Here is a 7,500-nt window from a genome sequence, read left to right on the forward strand (position 1 = left end):
GCAACCACCATGATCAGTTCTAATGCACTGTTACCGTCCGAGTTTCTCTCTGACCTAGCGCACATTAGTACATGAGTGCTAGTGCTAGTTTATGGGGGTTAGCATAGCTTTGCTGCTAAGGCCTGTCTGCTGCCTAACCCATCTGTTCCACGGGAAGCTCATGAACTCTTGTAGAAGGTATGAATGGAGCTTGCTGAGACGCCTGTGGGACGAGCGAGCAGGAGTGCAGGCTTGTAGCTGCTGACAGACGGCTCAGTCTGACGGGAGGAAAGAGTTAAGAACGAGAGAGCGCGAGAGAGAGAGAGAGAGAGAGAGAGAGAGAGAAGGGTCTGGTCTGGTTTCAGGCTTTGCGTAATTGAAGCTTTATAAGCGATCAGCAGCTGAACAAGAGTCAAGCTCCTGGTATTTGGAGGAAAATTAGCTCCACAGTCGTTCGGCGTACAGATACGTTTCACCAGCGCACTTCCTGCCCATTCAGCGGAGAACACTTCCAAACCGGCCTGAACGAGGAAGGTGGGGGGTGGAGGGGTCTGTGTGGGTGGCTGCTAATTGGTGAAATTTTCTCCAAGGGAATATCAAACAATTTATCTAAGCCTTGGTGTTGGTATGATTTACAATTTGTGCTAGCATTATAAACGTGGGGGTACAGTTACAGAGTGAGGTGGGGGGGCGGTGCAGGGGCCAAGGTGGTGGCGGTGGTGGTGGGAGGGGGGTCTACTTTTCCTCTTTGTTTAATCTAAAGTGATCACTGCAGGTGCAAGAGTTAAATACCTTTATCGATATTTGTGTTTATAGTGTTGGATTTATTGTGTAGAGAATACATTACCATGGCAACAACAACGACAACAACACCATCATAAAAACAAACAACGCTGTAGTATTAGTATTGCCATGGTTGCGCCGTTCCTGGGTCTGATTGTGTGATTTCCGACTTGTCTGCAGAGAGTTTTCCCATGGGAATGAATGGGGTTCGAAAGGGTTTGCATGAGGCACCATGGCAACCCCTTAGCAACACCTAAGCAACCACATTAGATACCCCAGCAATTGCCTAGCCCTTGCAATCACTAGTAACACCATTGCATCCACCTCCAAAAAAGTAAATGAGCAGTTTACAATGACAGGCCTTAATACACAATATGGACAAAAGTATTTGGACACCTGCTCGTTTATTGTTTCTTCTAAAATCAAGGCTATTAAAAAGAGCTGATCCTCCTTTTTTGGAGTAACTGTCTCTACTGTCCAGAGAAGAAGACTTTCTACTAGATTTTGGGGGCTGGAGCATTGCTGTGAGGATTTGATTGCATTCAGCGACAAGAGTGATAGTGAGGTCAGAATGTTTATACCCCTCTAGCCCACGTCTGGCATTATTAGACAGCATGGAGCCAATAGGGTCATTTATCTGCTCCAGAGAGTCCTATTCTATTGGCAGTATCTCTCTACAAGCTGTGTGTGTGTGCATTTGCACATCTGTGTCAGCAGTGGGTGCAAATTAAAGTAGCTAATTGCATTTATCAGAAGTGTCCACAAACTTTTGGACACAGAGTGTATAGAGATCATCTGGAAGCGGATGCATGTGGTGTTTCCTAACTGAGCAGAACAGCACATCATGTTTCCCTCATAGTCAATTAGAACACACGCTTTAGCACTGACCTCCACGCTCCCTCATGGCACTCACACACACACACACACACACACACACACGCTCTCACAAACTCTCGGCATGGCTCTCCGGGGCCCTAGGTGAGAGTTATGCGGTGCTGGCTCTGTCCGGAGAGTGCCTGTCCACCATCTGGCCGAGGAATTCGCCGCCCCAGACAAAAGGCTTGGCAGAGGCAGCTCTTTGTCTGAAGCCTCCGTGCCTCCAGATAGCTATAAAACACCTGGACAAAATCAGCAGGTGACGGCAGAGAGGGAGAGAGGGAGCAGATCAGTCACAGCCAGTCTCTTCTCCTCTCCTCTAGTCCTCCCTCTATCTCCTCAGGCAGCCCCCCACCCCCAACCACCCCCACTCCCCAGCACTTTGAACAGAGCTTAAGTCTCTGGCCAGTTCGCGAGGCTGTCACTGGGCAGGGTTTGATCTTTGTCGGCAGATGCTTTGAGTAGAGTCCTCAGGGTCCTCACCGGCTTGGGCAAAAAAGAAAGGGGAAAAAAAAGAGAGACACACACTCGCTCACACAGTACGCTCACGTTCAGCCTTTCGTCAAAGTCCAGCAACACAACCTCTGCAGCCTCCCTCTCCCCCTCGCTGACACACAGCACGGACATATGTGGCCCTACGTGTCGGCCATGTTAAACACGCTAGCTCTGAGCCACTGCTGCTAATTAACCCTGCCTGCTTCCCCCTGCGGCGTACACGCCCCCTCCCGAAACACCCCCTGTTCGCTGACCGTTCGCTCTGAGCCAGACGGCGAGGGAAGTGCAGGATGGGAACTTTCGATCTGTCCCATATTTGTGTATTTGTTTTGTCCATATACCTTGTCTGTAGCACTTTCACCTTCAGCGTGAATAGGCGGAGCTAAACCGCTGCATAAGTAGGAGGATATATACATTTTTGGACAAAAGTATTGGGACACCCATTCACTTATTCATTGCTTCTTCAGAAATCAAGGCTATTATAAAAAGCTGGTCCTGCTTTTGTTGGAGTAACTGTCTCTACTGTCCAGAGAAGAAGACTTTCTACTAGATTTTGGAGTAGATGTTGTGAGGATTTGATTGCATTTAGCGACAAGAGCGCTGTTAGTGAGGTCAGGATGTTGGATGATTATCACCACCTCACCTCATCATCCCCAACTCCTCAACTCATCCCATCCAAAAGTACTGGATGGAGCTCCACCACCATCATTTCAGAGAACACAGGGGAGGCTGGGGGGGCTTTACACCCCTCTACTAGCCCACGCCTGGCATTAGTAGCTGAATGCATTCGCTAGAAGGGGTGTCCACAAACATTTGGACATACAGTGTATCTGTACATTACAGTAGAAATGGAGATACAGGGTTTTTGTCTGACAGTGAGGATGTAAGCAATTAAACAAGCCAAGCACACGAACTGGGACTGGATTGGATCAGAGCAGCTGAGTCCCGTCCTCCCGCTCTGTAAACAAACAGCCCGGCCGGGACGCGAGTGGCCTTTTAGCTGAGGGAGGGACGAGGGGGGATGAGTGTGTTTCTTTCTCAGACGTGCTTTAAGGAGATGCTCACTGCCAGGTGCTCTTCTTAACAGTAAATGACACCCAGCGAGAGAGGGAGGGCGGAGGGATTGGGCAACAGTGGGATGAGTACAGCTCTGAATATGTGGAATCGCCTCGTCCCTTGATGAGCGTGAGGGTGACTGTTTCAGAGGCTCTTTTATGGCAACAGAACCATCTATCAGCATGAGGTTTTCTCTTTAATACGCTAACGGAGCAGCCTAGTCTGTTCTACTCCTACTCCTTACATTTTCACCCAATTATCTGAACTTTCTACTGGCTCGACATCCTTCAAAAAACCCCTCTCCAGATAAATCTCTCCATCCTGAAAGTGTGAGTCTGACTGTGATTGGATGAGAAGTATAAACAGACACCATTTTGACTCCCTATTGGTTTATAAGAGATCCATCACACCTGCACACGTCCCGTCACTCTTCAGCAGCTCACAGCAGACGTCTGTAGTCTAGTATGAAGACTGTGTCCGTGGCAGAGACTCAAGAGAGCTGCAGTGAAACGTCCCGACTGAGCCCCACATTTACATTCCAATAAAGCTTATTGATCACACGCCTCTGAAGTCTGACTTTCTGCAGCTTTACAGAACTTCTAGACAATGACTCCTCATATTTCCCTCCATGAAGCTCATGTTAAAGCAAGGGAAGCTTGCTGAAAGCATGAGAAAGAACCACCTAAGTGGAACCAAGATCAAAATGAGAGCCTCAGTACCAGGACAATGAAGAACTAGTGAGAGGAAACAAGATTCAAAAGGGGAACATGAGAAAGTGTCACTGAGAAGGACCGATACTCAAAACAGAAGCTCCCTAAGGTCATGAAGAAGAACAGCTGAGAAGAACAGAAGCTCCCTAAGACCATTTGAAAGAACCACTTAGAAGAACCAAGATTCAGAAGGGGGGCCTTCCTAAATGTATGAAGAAGAATGAAGACTCAAAAGCAGAACCTCGAGCATGTAGGATGAATCACTGAGAAGAGGCAGCGCTCATAAGATGAGCTACATCAGCATGATGTAGAACCAAGAAGAACATGAAGAAGAACCCTGAGATTGAAAAAGAGAAACCTGCAAAGGAACCAAGACTCAAAACAACCTCTGAAGAAGAACCACAGAGAACAATAAAGACTCAAGAGGAGAACATTGATAAGAGCCAGAGGAAGAACCAAGATTCAGAAGGACAGCATCTAAGATCATGTACAGCCGAGAAGAACCAAGGCTCAAAACAGAAGCTCTCTAAGATCATTTAAAAGAACCACTTTTAGAAGAACCAAGAACAATGACTCAAGGGGAGAACATTGATAAGGAAAAACCGAGATCAGGCACCTTCTAAGATCATGAGGACAGCTGAGGAGAACCAAGGACCTACTAGGACTTCCTAAGAGAATGATGAAGAACCATTGGTGAAGACCTACAGTTCAGAAGTGGAACATCTCCTAGAACATGTAGAGGAACCAATGTGAGGAACCAACACTGAAAGGAAGAACCTATGCTGTTCTGAGTGTGAGGCCGATTATTATCACTGAAGCTCAGTGAAGTCTGAATCTCCGCCTCTGTTGTCAGTAAAGCGTGAGAACCAGCCGAAAGCTCAGCAGTCCTGCAGTGGTCAGTCATGGCTTAGCGCGTCACACCAGCCCTTCTGCCATACCGCGGTGTGTGTGAGTGTTGAGTGCTGGCATGCGGGCGATGCGATGCTCCGGCTGGTCGGCAGGAAGGGGAACAGGATCTGTCTCTTGGGGGCCAAGGGCACGGCCTGTCCCAGCTGCCCCCTACCCCCCACTGCCCCAAACACAGCGGCACGCAGCGTATAGTGGGACGAGGAATGAGGGCTGCCGGCCAAAACCATCTGAAACTCATCGGAGCTTATCTTTTCATAACCCACGGCCTCACACGTTCTCTCACTCTCTTAGCAAACAGGGTTCTATAGAGTACCAGAAAAGGGTTCTGTCACTTTTATTGATGTGAAGAATCCTACAGCACAGAGAAGAACCATCTTCACCCATAACAATAACAATAATAAGAGTTAAGATGTGAGAGTGGGGGGTTTGGTGTAAAATGCTCGGTTCTAGATAACCTCCTCCAGTCAGAGATGTGGTTCTACAGTGGAGGTGAAGGGAAGCAGACGTCTGAAGCTCTAATAATAAAAGCTCCTCACAGAAAGTTCTTCACCTAATGGTGATGAAGACGCTGCCTGATGCCTGAGACACTGTTCTACCAGAGTTCTGAGAAGAGTTCGGCTCTAGAACCTGCTTTTAGAACCAGATCATTAAAATGGTGGAGGGATACATGCTGCAGGGTGTAGTGCAGCTACAGAAAGTAGTCCCTAAGGAAACTCCCATTAAAGAAACTCATGATGAAGACACATGAAAGAGGACTAAAGACTTGTTTGAAAGAGCAACCCTGAATCATGTTTTCCTAACATCATACAGAGAGCGAGAGAGAGAGAGAGAGAGCGAGAGAGAGAGAGAGAGAGAGAGAGAGAGAGAGAGAGAGAGAGAGCTTGTATTTTCAGTGTCAGTGAAGACAGCTCAGCATGCGAGGTGTGCAGCCTCACCCACCGCAATCCTGAGGAGGACTGATTAAAACTGCATGGGTACAAGGGTGGAGCGAGAGAGAGAGAGAGAGAGAGAGAGAGAGACCCAGGGTCAACACAGTAAACACGCTTCCCTCCTTCAGTCCAGTTCTCCAGGGACTCACGCCCCATTTGGTTCCTGTTAGCATAGCGCTAGTCACATGAGTGCATGTGTGCAGGGACAGGGACTTGGGGGAACACACACACCCACACACACTCACACACACACACACACACACACACACACACACTTATATATCTATGTATGCAACAATGGACAAAAGTATTGGGACACCTGCTCATTCACTGTTTCTGATCCTGCTTCTGTTGGAGTAACTGTCTCTGCTGTCCAGGGAAGAAGACTTTCTACTAGATTCTGGAGATTTTGGAGGAGCATTGCTGTATTTGATTGCATCTAGCGACAAGAGTGTGGCTTGGGTGGCTTTATACCCCTCTAAACCACGTCTGGCATTATTAGGCAACATGGTGCCGATAGGCTCATCTAGACTAGACAAACTGTGTGTGTGCATTTGCACGTCAGCTAAATTAGAAGGGGTGTCCACAAACTTTTGGACATGTGGAGTATCTGTATATACAGAGAGGTGGTCTCCGTTCAGCTTCCCCTCAGACAGAGCCTGTCTTTGTGCCGGGGTGGGTTTTATTTGTCACCTGTTTTCAATGCGGCCGCGGTCCGAAGGCCCCGGTCCGTCTCGGTGAAGCCGGGCCGGGTTTTACGACCCTCCTGAACACACTCGCCACATACTTCTGGCAGGAAATTGACAGCGCAGCAGCGGCTAAAGCCATGGATGAGATAACATCTCGTGGGTGGAAGACAGGACACGATGCTGCTGGTGTGAGCCAGAAACCTCATGTTGGCTCGCATGTGTGTGTGTGTGTCTGAGAGAGAGAGAGGGTGAGCGAGCGAGTGGGTGACAAACTCCAGGGAGCTCATTTGAATCACTTTAGCTGAGGATGCGTTTGACTTCCTCTCAGCGCGTGTGAATATTTGTCGTCCTGGTTTTTGGGAGTGGGAGTTTGTGGGCGAATCTGAATCTTTTTTACTGGATGAGTCCAACAAGTCCAACTCTCTCTCTCTCTCTCTCTCTCTCTCTCTTTTTCTCTATATCTCTCTGTCTATCTCTCTCTCTCTCTCTCTCTCTCTCTCTCTCTCTCTCTTTTTCTCTATATCTCTCTGTCTATCTCTCTCACTCTCTCTGTCTTTATCTTCACTGTCCCTTTTCCCCTCTCCCTCTCCCTCTCCCTCTCTCTCTCTCTCTCTCTGTGCTGCTGTCGGTTGCCCGTGTTTATATAAGCAGGGTTGGGACAGGGTCCTCAGCCAAAAACAACATCCATTAGCCGTGCAGCCTCAGCTAAACAACAGCCGGCCGGCCAGCCGGTCTGGACACTCCACTGTACACTCCACTGTACACTCCACTGTACACTCCACACTGTACACTCCACTGTACACTTCACTGAACACTCTACTGTACACTCCCCTGTACACTCCACTGTACACTCCACACTGTACACTCCACTGTACACTCCACACTGTACACTCCACACTGTACACTCCACTGTACACTTCACTGAACACTCTACTGTACACTCCACTCTACTGTACACTCCCCTGTACACTCCACTCTACTGTACACTCCACTGTACACTTCACTGAACACTCTACTGTACACTCCCCTGTACACTCCACTCTACTGTACACTCCACTCTACACTCCACTCTAC

Source organism: Salminus brasiliensis, chromosome 4 (genome assembly GCF_030463535.1).
Source record: "Salminus brasiliensis chromosome 4, fSalBra1.hap2, whole genome shotgun sequence".
NCBI classification, from domain to species: Eukaryota; Metazoa; Chordata; class Actinopteri; order Characiformes; family Bryconidae; genus Salminus; species Salminus brasiliensis.